We start from the raw sequence: 12,519 nt of genomic DNA, 5'->3' as shown, positions 1-12,519 counted from the left end.
AGTTACAACGACCTAGTCTCGACCCTCGCCAAAATGGCGCCGTTTCCAGGGAGTGGTTTTGTGATTGTGTATTGTTGTTGAGTCTATTACATCTTATTCAAAAATACAAAAAGATTTTTCTTCTTTCTTTTAGGCTACACTTGTAGCCGTGTTACTAACAATTTCTTTTGAGCTTTTTCGTGCATAGTAGAACTCGTGTTAGGACCTTAGTTCCTTTGGATCCGGAAATTGAAAGAACTATTTCACGAAGAAGGGTAGCCAACCGGTCTTTGAGCCTAGGTTCCTCAAGTGAAGAAGAGTTTGAGGAAGAAGAAGAAGAGCAAGCCATGGGAGAGAATCCAAGAGTAGCTTTGAAAGAGTTGGGAATTCCTGGTGCTTATAGGTTTGAGAGTGGCATTGCTCCACCTACAACACCGGCGAACGATTTTGAAATTAGATCGGCCATGATTACTTTGATAGAAAGAAGGCAATTTAGTGGAGCCAAGAGTGAGAGCCCGTTGAATCATCTAAAGGAATTTGAGAAGTATTGTAATACTATCAAGGTGAACGACATTTCTCAAAAGTTCATTCGGCTAAAGTTGTTTCCCTTTTCTCTTATTGGTCGTGCCTTAGGGTGGTTGGATAAAGAGGTTAAGCCAAATTCCCTTAGGACATGGGATGAGGTCACCAAAGCTTTCTTGTCTCGCTTTTATCAACAAAAGAAGACGGCGGAGGCTAGAGCCTTGATCCAAGGATTCAAACAAAGGCCTAATGAGAATCTTTATGAAGCATGGGAGAGGTACAAGGACTACCAAAGAGAGTGTCCACATCATGGAATTCCTTCCTATCAAGTGATACAAATTTTCTATGGAGGCTTGAGTGCTCAAGGCAAGTCATGCCTAGATGGAGGAGCCGGAGTTCCTATAATGAATAGGACAGAAGAAGAGGTATTTGACATAATTGAGGATGTGGTGAGATACTATAGAGATTGGCAAGAAGGAGAGAGGGAGTCCACAAGCAATAGTGGCTCGACGGTTTATTCGGTGGATCATCTCAACGCAATTAACAACTTGTCCTCCCAAATTTCAAATCTAGGGAAGGAAGTGACGTCGATCAAAGCAAAGCTTGAGAGTGTTTCGACGAATTCATTGAGTCTTCCCTCCCAATCTAAAGGGAGAGGTACATTTTCTAACTCTTCTCCTTCTACTTCTAATAACATGCCAAGTGGTTGTCTATTTTGTGATTCTTGTGGATCTTATGATCATGATTCTTCCATGTGTTCTCAAACTTTTGTTGATGGATGTGATGATGTTGAAATTAGTGAATGTGAACATGTGAACTTTGTGTCTAGTTCCAATGGTGGTCAAAGGTTTGATGGACCTAATAATTTTAGTAATAGGAATTCTCACCCCCAAGGTGGTTTCGATAACTACAACAATGGAGGCTACAGGAACCAAGGAAACCAAGGTTTTCGAGGTAACTATAACAACCAAGGCTATAGTAATCAAAACCCAAGCCATGGGTATGGTAAACAAAGTCAATCTCAAGGCTTTGGTAATCATTACCATAATGGTGGCAATAGTCAAGGCCGTGGCAATAGGAACAACAACCAAAATCGAGGAAGTTTTCAAAATAACAACTAAAGGGAACCCCCACCCGATTTTGCTCCAAAGCCTCAAGGCAATGGTGAAAATTCTTTTTTCCAACCATCATCATTTAAGACAAATTTGGAAGAAATGATTGATAACCAAACCAAGATCATCAACACATATATGGCGGTGAATGACAAAAAATTTAATGAGATTATGACTCATAACAAAATGCTTGAGACACAAATACCCCAATTAGCCAACACTCTAAAGGATTATGCTAGTCCATCCTCTTTGCCTTCTCAAGGAGTGGAACCTAAGAAACTTGTTTATTCTATCACCACTAGGAATGGGAGAGTTCTTAATGAAGGAGCTTCTAGGTCCATTGAGGAGGATGAGGAGAGGAGTGACCCAAGAGTGAAATTTGAGAAGGTTGAGTCTAAGAGTGTGAGTTATGAGGATGTGCAAGAGGAAAAAGGATTTATGAGAAAGAGCGTGAGGAAGTGCAGAGACCCGACCTCCCATACCCACAAAAACTCTTGAGGCCCAAAATTGATGAGCAATTTGGAAAATTTATTGCTATGCTCAAGGAAGTTCACCTTCCTATCCCCTTCATCGATGCAATTACCCAAATGCCTAGGTACTCGAAGTTCCTTAAGGAGATTTTGAGTGGGAAGAGAATGTGCAATGAAGTTGATTCGGTTGAAGTTGGGAGTTGTTGTAGTGCTTTGATTCATAATGAGTTGCCCAAGAAGATGGAGGATCCGGGAAACTTCTCTATTCCATGTGAGATCAAAAGGAAAATGTTTAATAATGCTTTTTGTGATCTTGGAGCTAGTGTGAGCGTCATGCCTTATTCCATTTTCAAGAAACTCAAGCTAGGTGAGCTACTCCAATCTAACATAACCTTTCAATTGGCCGATCGTACTATTATGATTCCAAAGGAGAGAGTTGAGGATGTTCCTCTTAAGATAGGAGGGTTCATTATTCCCGTTGATTTCATTGTGCTTGAGATTGCGGAAGATGACCATATCCCTATCATTTTAGGAAGACTTTTCTTAGCCACTTCGGGAGCCTTAATAGATGTGAAAGGAGGTCGTATTACCTTGAGAATTGGTAAGAAAGACGAAAGCTTTGAGTTGAAACCAATGCATGATGAGTCTTTGTTTCTTGTGCATGGAATTATGTGTGCTAATTCCCCTCGCTCTATTGATAATATGTGCATGATTAATTCTTCAACTAACGATGTTCTTGAGAATTGTTATGATGTTCTATCAAGTTTTGATGGCAAGAAGGTTAGTGAAGAGAAAATGATGATTCCAAAGCTTACGGACGAGGAGGAAGTTGAAATCCCTCATTGGTTTAAGCTCTATCCTCAAGATGGAAGGGATGTTCCCATGAGTATAGATGGTGAGGAACCATCTACAATAAGCAACAAGCCTAAGAAAAAAGCTCGTGATTCTAAGAAGAAGAGAGGGAGAAAAAAGTTACGGAAAGAAAAATTTGCAATTGAAAAGTCTTTGAAGGAAGTTTCATCAAGCAACAACAAGAGGTTGCTAGAAGTTAAAAAAGAATTTGCTATTTCCGCTACCTTGAGGAAGGTGGTGTTCTTTGACCCTCCATGACTTGGAGGAAGGGTCGAGCTTAGGACCATAAGAAAGCGCTTCCCGGGAGGCAACCCGTAGGTTTATAACTTTTCTTTTTGATTTTTGAATTTCTCTTATTTTTCCTTCTTTTATTTTCTTTCTTTCACCTTTATACTTAATTGGATTTGTAGCGTGTATTTTTTGGATTGGATTTCATTAAGTGAGCATGAAGAATGAGAAGGTGCTTTGTGGTTTTTGATGTGACTATACTTAATTTTATCAAAATTTGAAGTAAAAGGGTAAGAATCTTGGTGAGGTAAGTTAGGGATTTTGTGCTTTAAAGTTGAAGGAAGTTTTCACTTGGTGGGTTCTTATGGTGGGTTCATGAAATTCTAGTTTTAAACCCACTAAAACGGGACTTTGCTACTGCCTATGTTGGTGTTTATCATCATCATTATTCGTGTACCCACCAATGAACGCACCAAGAACTTAAAAAAAAAAGAATAAGAGAGAGCTAGGCTGGGCTCACATGCGGGCGCGCATGCGCACCTGGCTGGTGCCGGCGCGCATCAGCCCGAGTCTCTCCTTTATCTTCCTTCCTTCCTTTCTTCTTTCATTTCCCCTTATTTCTCCTTCATAGCTTCGACCCCTATCATCCTCAAACCCTAGAGACCGCACCACTCATCTTCAACAACTCATCAAAATATCAACTCAAATCACTCAAATTTTCACTCCAAATTCACTAAAACCTTCTATATTTTCATTCAAATCATCAAATTCATACTACTTTCATCAAATTAAACCTCCAATCTCTCTCATCCATACTTGGGTATAATTTGGGGTTTTTCTATTTGGTGGAAATTGGTGGTTAAAAGTGGTTCAATCTTGCTTCATATATGGTATAATCATCTTCTCTAGCTTTTAATTGCTCAATTATGTCATATATTTGCAAGTTTTGATTTGTTCATGAGCATGAATAGTGGTAGTACCAACTTTGATGATTTTGATGATTAATATTGGTTTTTGGTTGATTATTTGAGTTGTTTGTCGTTTGGTTTGACCTCAAATTGTTTTGTTTGTTGATTTTGTAGCATTTGTGAGCAATTTTGTTGAGAATTTTGGAATTTGAATTTTGGTAGTGTGGGTAGTAAGGTGCTATTGTGGTACTGGTGGTTCTTCTTGTGATTGTTGATTGTGTGGGAAGAAATTGTTGGATGTTTGGTGTTGTTTGGTAATTTGGATTGGAATTGTGATTTGTGGATATTGAAGTTCTTGGTTGGTGATTTTGCGGATTGTTGTGGGAATTTTGTGATTGGTTTTGTGTGTTCCTTGCACTTGAAATTCATCATGTCGAGAGTCCTCAAAAACCTTGTTAAGAAACGCAAAACAAACACCTCCACTGATGAACCTACCACAATCACATCCACCTCCCAAACACGCAACCCTACTCCACCACCCAAAAGAAAATTCCACGATAAAAAACACAAGAACCGGTACCATAATTTAAAAGAAAACCGCTCCCTTAAACCCAAAAGACACTACTTCCAATCCGACATGTCCGCATTGGGGATTGATGAGGATGTAAGGGAGTTGTTGATCAACCTACGAATGGGCACATTCATCTCCCGTAGCTACCGCACCTATGTTGAGCCCACTCTTAAATTCTTTGCTTCGGTTAAGATAGTTCCCGTAGAGGGTCAATATAGGGTTCAATTCCAAATTTTCAACAACTTTTTCGACCTCTCCTTAGAGCAATTCAATGCCGCTCTAGATTTTAATCCTCATGGTGACATCTTGGATCTAGAGCCTTATATTTTTGGGGAGTATGATCAGGATTCTTGGTGGGACGATATCTCCGGAGGTGGTGAGTTTGTCACCAAGTGGGCCAAGATTAGCAATGTCTACCAACCTTGTCTTCGGGTTGTTCACCGTCTTCTGGGGTACTCGTTTTTCCCCAAGCAAGAGTTGGGAAAATGAGCAAATTGGAGCTCAAAATTCTATGGTTGGACACTAGAGGAGAATATTGTGGCCGGTTGAACTTGGGGTACATCTTTGCCACCTATTGTGTAGCCTTGCAAGACCAGGAGACCGGGGAGATTCCTTGTGGGGGAATGGTCACTAGGCTCTTGACCAACCTCCACCTTGATCATCATTTTCCTTATTGTAAGCTGGTTGGACATGCCGACTCCGTGTACCTTGATATAAAACAATTGGGGCAAATTCAATTTATCTCCAAGAATTTTGAGGAGGGGCATTATGAGTGGCTTTGGGATAACAAGCATTGGTGCTACCTTCCTAACCCATCTTTGACATACTCCACCGGACGGACACCCCTAATGTGTGGCATGTCCCCAAGAGCTTCCTTCGCCCATTCTTTGACTCCGATGAGGAAGAAGAAGAAGAAGAAGAAGATGAGGAAGAACAACATCAACAACAACAACGTCAACAACAACAACATCAAGGGCAAACGCAACAACCTCAATTTGCTAGCTTCGACTTGGAGGCCCTTAGTAACCAAATGAGTGGGTTACAAATCTGCTTGGAGGGCATGAATGACTAAGATTTTGAGGCCCTCTACTCCCAAATACGAGGTATTTCCGGAATGCTACAAGGTATGTTCATTCAACAACAACTTTATGATGCGGAGGTTAACCGAGGGAACATCACTCCCCCAGTTAACTATCCTTACTTTCCGCCCCAGCAAGGTCCTATACCTTTGCATGGGCATCCTTATTGGCAAGGGCCTTTAGAGCCCGGTACCGAGCCCCGTTCTTACCCGGACGAGCGTGGTAACTACGATTACCGTGCTCCCGGAGGGTGTGACTATAGGGGTGACCCTAATTACCCCTATGTGCACCCTAACCATCCATTTGAGCTCACCTTGCCCGAGCAATTCACACCTCTTGGCCCTTGGCAACAAGATAACTTCAAGGGGCATTATGGTTGGCCCGAGGGATTCACCGGAGGTATGGCTCCTTACTCACCCCCAACCTTCGATGACTACATGGGTAACAATAATTCTAATGAGGCTGGGCCAAGTGGTGGTGGTAATGATGAGTCTTAGTTCCCTCTCTTTTGTGCCTCTTACCTCCATCCCTTATGTTTATGTGCTTGATTTGTATTGATGGGATGTTGAGATGTATTCATGTTTAGCTTGGGGGAAATTCTTTGTATCTCAGTTGCCTATATTTGTTGTTGTTGCATACCTTGAATTTTATTTGCCTCTTGCATGATGGTTTCCTTATCCTGGTCTCTAGTCTTGTTGTTGCTTGTTGCTAGTCCCATGATTTTGTTTTGCTATTGTTGTTGTGATGATTTCCTTGTGATGATGTTGATTGTTTCTTGATCCTTTATATCCAAAACCCTTGTATCCAAATCCCTTTGAATCCAAATCTTGTAGTTTAGTACCTTTTAGTTAGTTGTTTAGTTGTTTACTTAGTTTTTCTTTACTTTCCGTTTTGGTTTTTGTTAGCCTAGTTTTACTCAGTTGTTTAGTGTTTTTGTTATCTTTGTTTAGTTTTACTTTTTCTTTTGTTTTGAAGTTACTAACCTTTTTCTTTGTTTATAGCTTCTTTTACTTTTCTTGTTCTCACATGGCTTTTTGATGATGCTTACGATTTTGGAACGCAACGATGGTGGTTCTTTCTATCACCTTTGTTTATTATGCTAAGCATGGATAGCCCTGTGAGACCTTTCTAATTTTTATCTCTATTTTCTTTGGATGCATAGATTAGGTTTAGTTTAGGGGAAGTTGAACGGTTCGAGGATGATTGCTTGTTAACACTTAATGTGTTTGGGATTGTTGACGATGTTGTCATTCGATCACTTGTATGTCGATTGGGATATATGTGTTTAACTTGCTTTCTAGTTCCTTTCTCAATTTTTCCTATTCTTTCTTTATCTATGTCTCTCCTTTTCTTTTCTTTTCCTTTTATTTTTCTTTTCCCTTATTTTTACTTTGTTCTTGTCTTGGTATATGGTTTGCTTTTGAGGCTTATTTTTTCATTTTTGTTTTCCTTATGAATTGGACTTTGTACATTAGACTTTGTCTTTTGCATGAATTTCTTCCCAGGTAGTAAAGGTATGCACGGCTTAAGACTATGCTTGGTTGACTCTAGGATAGGTGTATGCTAGGGTAGTTGGTTTGAACTAGGAGGATCATGAAGCCGGATTCTACTTGTTTGTGGCATCTTGGTAGTTGCTCCCTATAGTCTATTTGACACCACTAGTGAGTTTTTGCTACATCCATGTGAGGTTCATCGTTTTTCAAGCCTTCAACCTATTTTCTATGAGCGGCGTGGATCCTTGACTATTGCAAACCTAATCAATAAAGCTTGATTTATGATTCTTAAACCCGATATCAAGCTATCTAGGGAGGACAAAGGCACCTTTTTCGTTGTGGTATTTTTCATTTTTAGGATAGTTTGTTTAATATTTGTTTTTGGGTTTACATTTTCCTTCTTGCAACCATTTGACCCTATTTCCTTCTTTTCAAGCCACATCTTTAGATCTTTAGCCTTTTGCTTCATTTTCCTTTCTTGTTTTTGTGAAACAATTAATCATTCTTGATGGAGCTTGTGGTGATATAGTTGGGATATGTGGTTAAATTGATGCAAGCTTGTTATTTCATCTTCTTTGTGAATAATGGCAAATGAGTATGAGTAAAAGCCATCCTACATTATAAAAGGCATGGACAAATAAGTGCAATCTATAAAATAAAAAAATAAAAAAAAAAACAAAGCCGTCCGAATTTAGAAAAAGGCAAGGACAAAGCAAAGCTTTACAAAAAAAACAATAATAAAAAAAATAACCATAAAATTTGGAAAAGTGAAAAATTCAAAAACATTTTGATGTATTCTTTTCTCCTTCTAAGCATTGAGGACAATGCTTCATTTAAGCTTGGGGAAGAAGCGTTTACGCTTTTTGTACATATTCTTGTGAGTATAGCTTTGAATAAGCTTGGGGGTGTTGTCGTTTTTGTTTGGTGATTTCTTGATCGTGATGTTGAGGATTTATCACCCTTTTGCTTCACTATTTAGGAAAACCGCCAAATTTTTAAATTTTAGCCTACCTTCACCCTTTATGCCTTACGTTACAACCTTTGGGAAAGCCCTTTTGACCTAGAAGTTGAGTCACTATTCGGGGGAGGGAATCATGGGTCATTGCCTAAGGAAAGGGGATGCATAGTCAAGATTGTCGAGTAACCTAAATAAATCTCTTTTTCCGGTTCCTTCGAGGAATCATTGGGATGCTCGCCAAGGGGAGATTTGAGACTAGTGGGGAGAACGCGGTAAGATCGATTGGGATGAACGTGGATTGTGATGTCTAGTTCCTATGCTTAGCATACCTTATGTTTCAATCAACGTTGGATATCTTGGAACGTGCATACCTTGACTACTTGAGAAAAATTTTTATTCATTTGCATTGTAGTCTCTTTGTAAGTCCATTTCGCAAAGGTTTTGTTTTCCCTTTTCCCTTTTTCTTTTCTTTCTATGGTTTTGCCTCTTGGATGTTGGGGGAGAGTTATGGGTAAACTCTTAGGATACCCTTACGAGAGCATTACTCGTCCTCTAGGGCGATCTAGAGGTTTAAAATGGCTTGTTGTAGCTAAAAACAACCGTGATTCCTACGACAGTGAGTCTTAGTGTATATTCTCATCTTGAGGCTTTCTTTTTCTTTTTGAATAAGTCTTTCATCCTTATTCTTTCTTACCTTGTTTTGCTCGAGGACGAGCAAAAGTTTAGCTTGGGGGAATTTGATGAGTGTCATTTATGGCACTCATTTGGCCTCTTTTAGGATGATTTTCATGCTATTTTATAGCCCTTCTCCTTAGTTCTTCCTTATTTTTGCTCTTTATTTCGTTAGTTTGTGCTTTCCATAGTTAGTTTCCTTGTTTTGTACATTTCTTTGTTTATTTGTTCTTTTTCCTTTTTATTTGTTTGTTTTCGTTTGTTTTTAGGTGATGATCGTGTTTCCAAGGATTCCCGAGCCTTCCTCTCATGTTTCTCATCAATTTGGATGCCTCATGTTTTCCTTTCGGAGCTTCAAGTTTGTAGGAACGCAAAGAGCAAGTCAAGAGATCGATGCACGTATTCGGTGGGGGCGTCATCTTTGCCATGAACCCACTAAAATGGCCCTTTCAAGACTGCCTTCCTTGGTGTTCATCATCATCATAAAGACGAGCCCACGAGGATGAGCTTGGACGAAGAAGAGGGGGGCTCCCCTGCTGCCAGATGTGGGCGCGCACGAGGGTGGTGCTGCCGCGCACGAGGGTGGTGCGGCCGCTCACCTGGGTGGCGCGGGCGTGCCTAGTGAGGGTGTGGGCGCGCCTGCCAGGGCCCCTATTCCGTACCCTTTTTCCCGCGGCCGCGCCTCTCCTCTGATGCGACCGCGCCTTCCAGGGTTTCTTTTGGGACAATCTAACTAACTCTTCTTTTGTATCTTTCCTATATATATTTTTTCCTTCTATTTTTTTTAGAGGAGAGGAGAATTAGAATAGAATTAGAATCAGTTTTAGATAAAAAAAAAATTAGAGAGAGAAACTCTAGATTTTTAGAGAGAGAATTTTATGGTGGATTGTTGATGATTGAAGATTTCTCCATTTTATTTGATTTTTGATCAAGTTTGTAAGGATTTTCCTTTCTTTAATGCAATATTTAGTTTGATCTTTAGTTTGATTTCAATTGTTTTGTTGAATGTTCAAGTTTGGTTGAAGTTTGATTGATTTGTGTTTGATTTTAGCTTGTTTGATTTGATCATGATGAATTTGTTGATTAGCCTTGTTTTGATCTTGATTTCAATGACTAGTGAGTAGAGAGCTTGCTAGGGTAATGGTGAAGCATGTATGAGTAATGGATTAAAGCTAATTGGGGAAAATTGATGGAGTTGACTATGTGATTAAATTGGTTGATGATCATGTGCATGTGTGTGATTAATTAAAGAGTAGCTAACTTTGATTGTTGCACTAGATTGCATTGTAAGTTTTCATTGATACGTATCATTGATTTGTGGCTTGCATTTAACGATTGAGGTGTCTTGTGATGTTTCCTAGCTAGAGTTTATCGTAGTTGACGCTAGTTAGACCTCTAGGAGAATAGCTTGATATGCTCTTTTGGTTGCATGATTGGTCTTTCCTCACATTGCTTGACTTAGTCACTTTGACCTCCCAATTAGTTGAATCCGTTACGATTGCATGTGGATCCTAGCCCTAGTGTTTATTACATTTGATTTCTTCTCGTTTATTAGTCGTCTTTGTCCTAGCATAACATTCACACCCAATCATTACATTTCGGAATAGCTTGACCATAGACAATATATAATGGCCCACCATTCCTTTGGGTTCGACCCTCAACTTACCATTATACTTGTGTAGGGGTGTGTTGAGTGTTTACAAATTTTGTTTGGCCTCGGGTAGGGGTTATTTTCAACGACCTAGTCTCGACCCTCGCCAGGACTGTACGACATGTTTGTCGCCTGGCGACAGACCTGGCGTCTGGCGACACGCGCAGCGTCTGGAGACAGCCTTGTCGTTTGGCGACAGGTGCGTGTTTGGCGATAGGTGCGTGTTTTATTCTTTTTGAAACTCTAATTTGTTTTTTATCATATCCGGCTGGTTTTCTCTATAAATAGCCTCCTAAAACCTCTGTTTTAAAGGATTAATTCTCAATTCTTCTCATCCAACTCTCATCAAGAAATTCTTGATTATTCTCTATCTCTCTTTTCTAAACTAGCCTTTTCTTATACAAAATTCCACATTCACAAGATCTAGACACACCTATCCAAATTCGAAGTTGCCTTCGCCCTAGACATGAAAGGTTTTAAAATCTGAGGGTATGGTCCCAAATCTCTATTTCAATTATTTAATTGAATTCTTTGATTTTATTATTTTCCTTGAAGTTACTAACGTGTGTATTTTGTTCTTAGAAAGAGGTACGAGGCATCCAAGTAAGTGCTTTAATTATTTGCATTGTTATTATGATATAGAAATCATGTCTAGGTTGTTATTATGATTCCTAGTATCATATTAGGATGCTTGATGATTTGAATGATAACGATGATTCCTAGTATCATGTTTAGGGAAAAGGTTATAATATCAAATATGCTCATTATGATTCCTACGATGCTTCCTATTTTCTTTCTTAATATGCATGTTAGTATCATGTTAGGGCTATATATTTGATCTTTATTGTTTAGTGACATGCTAGGGTTTGTTATTAATCTTGTTAGTATCATGCCTAGGATCTTGCTATTGATATTATGCTTTAACATGATTTATGATTATTATGATTATAATTTTATGATAATAATTATTTATGATTATTATTGTTATGTTGCTTGATATTTTATATTTATTGTTATTGCTTGATCACACCTTTTATGCATGTTTAAAGGAAATTTGTACTTGTAATCACGCTTAATAAGATAATTAATAATCTTGTTTAGGGTTAATTTGATTATAATTCAAGTGATCGCCAATAATAGTTTTGTTTGTGATTAATATTCAACCAACATAGATTAAGCAGGTTTAGGGTAAACCTATTGATTGCATGTTAGTCAGAAAGCGCACATGAGTACGAGAAGAATAAAGTAAAGGCTTATTATTAGGGCAGGTTCAGTCTCTTTTAGATTGGATTTGTACCTTCATCCCCGAACTTCCAGTCATGGTTCCAGACCTATTGGAGTTAACAATCTCTTGGATCGTTAAGGGGTGTAACCTTCACCCTGTGAACGGTTAACAAGTTCCTAAAACTTGTTGGCGACTCTTTTGCTCTAGCTTCCTTCCCTTTGGACGCCACCGTACTTTAATGTATGATCACGGTGGGGTTCAAGTTTGGGGTAATGCATGAAATATTCCCTACAGTACCGTTAATTCTTAACAGTACGGTTAACCGTTAGAGCGGTTATTAAAAAACACGAACCGTAATCGTAACCTTCAAGGAACGGTTAACCCGTTTCTTAACGGTACAGTTACCGGTTAACTGCTAACCATTAATAAAATTATAAAACAATACATTTTTTCTCGATCTTTTAATAGTTCCAAGCTTAAAAAATAAGTAAATATAAACAATAATAAGTTCCAATTAGATGAATACAAACTGATAAAGATTCTTTTAGAAGAAACTTACATAATTATATGTATGTTTTCCTAAAAAAAACGGTTAACCATCGGTTAACCGTTTACTCAAAATGGTAACCGCAACCATAACCGTTAACCGCTATATTTAACGGTTTGGTTAACCATAAATATTTATTTTTTACAATTCGATTAACTATCCTATTAAATTTGTCGATTATGCCGATTAACGGTTATGGTAAACGGTCACGGTTTTTTTTTTTTTTTTTTTTTGCACACCCTACTAATAATT

The 12,519-nt window shown here is 38.7% G+C and overlaps 1 non-coding gene across 1 annotated transcript; it reads right to left on the bottom strand.

The window, feature by feature from the left end:
• Positions 1-711: 711 nt before the first annotated feature.
• LOC145606958 (small nucleolar RNA R71) lies at positions 712-817 on the bottom strand. The gene has a single exon (XR_014105467.1). It is a non-coding gene; the product is annotated as a small nucleolar RNA R71 (small nucleolar RNA).
• Between the last annotated feature and the right edge of the window lie 11,702 nt (positions 818-12,519).

Source organism: Chenopodium album, chromosome 2 (genome assembly GCF_948465745.1).
Source record: "Chenopodium album chromosome 2, dcCheAlbu1.1, whole genome shotgun sequence".
NCBI classification, from domain to species: Eukaryota; Viridiplantae; Streptophyta; class Magnoliopsida; order Caryophyllales; family Amaranthaceae; genus Chenopodium; species Chenopodium album.
The sequence above is the reverse complement of the archived record's forward strand: the minus strand, read 5'-3'. Positions and strand labels throughout refer to the sequence as shown.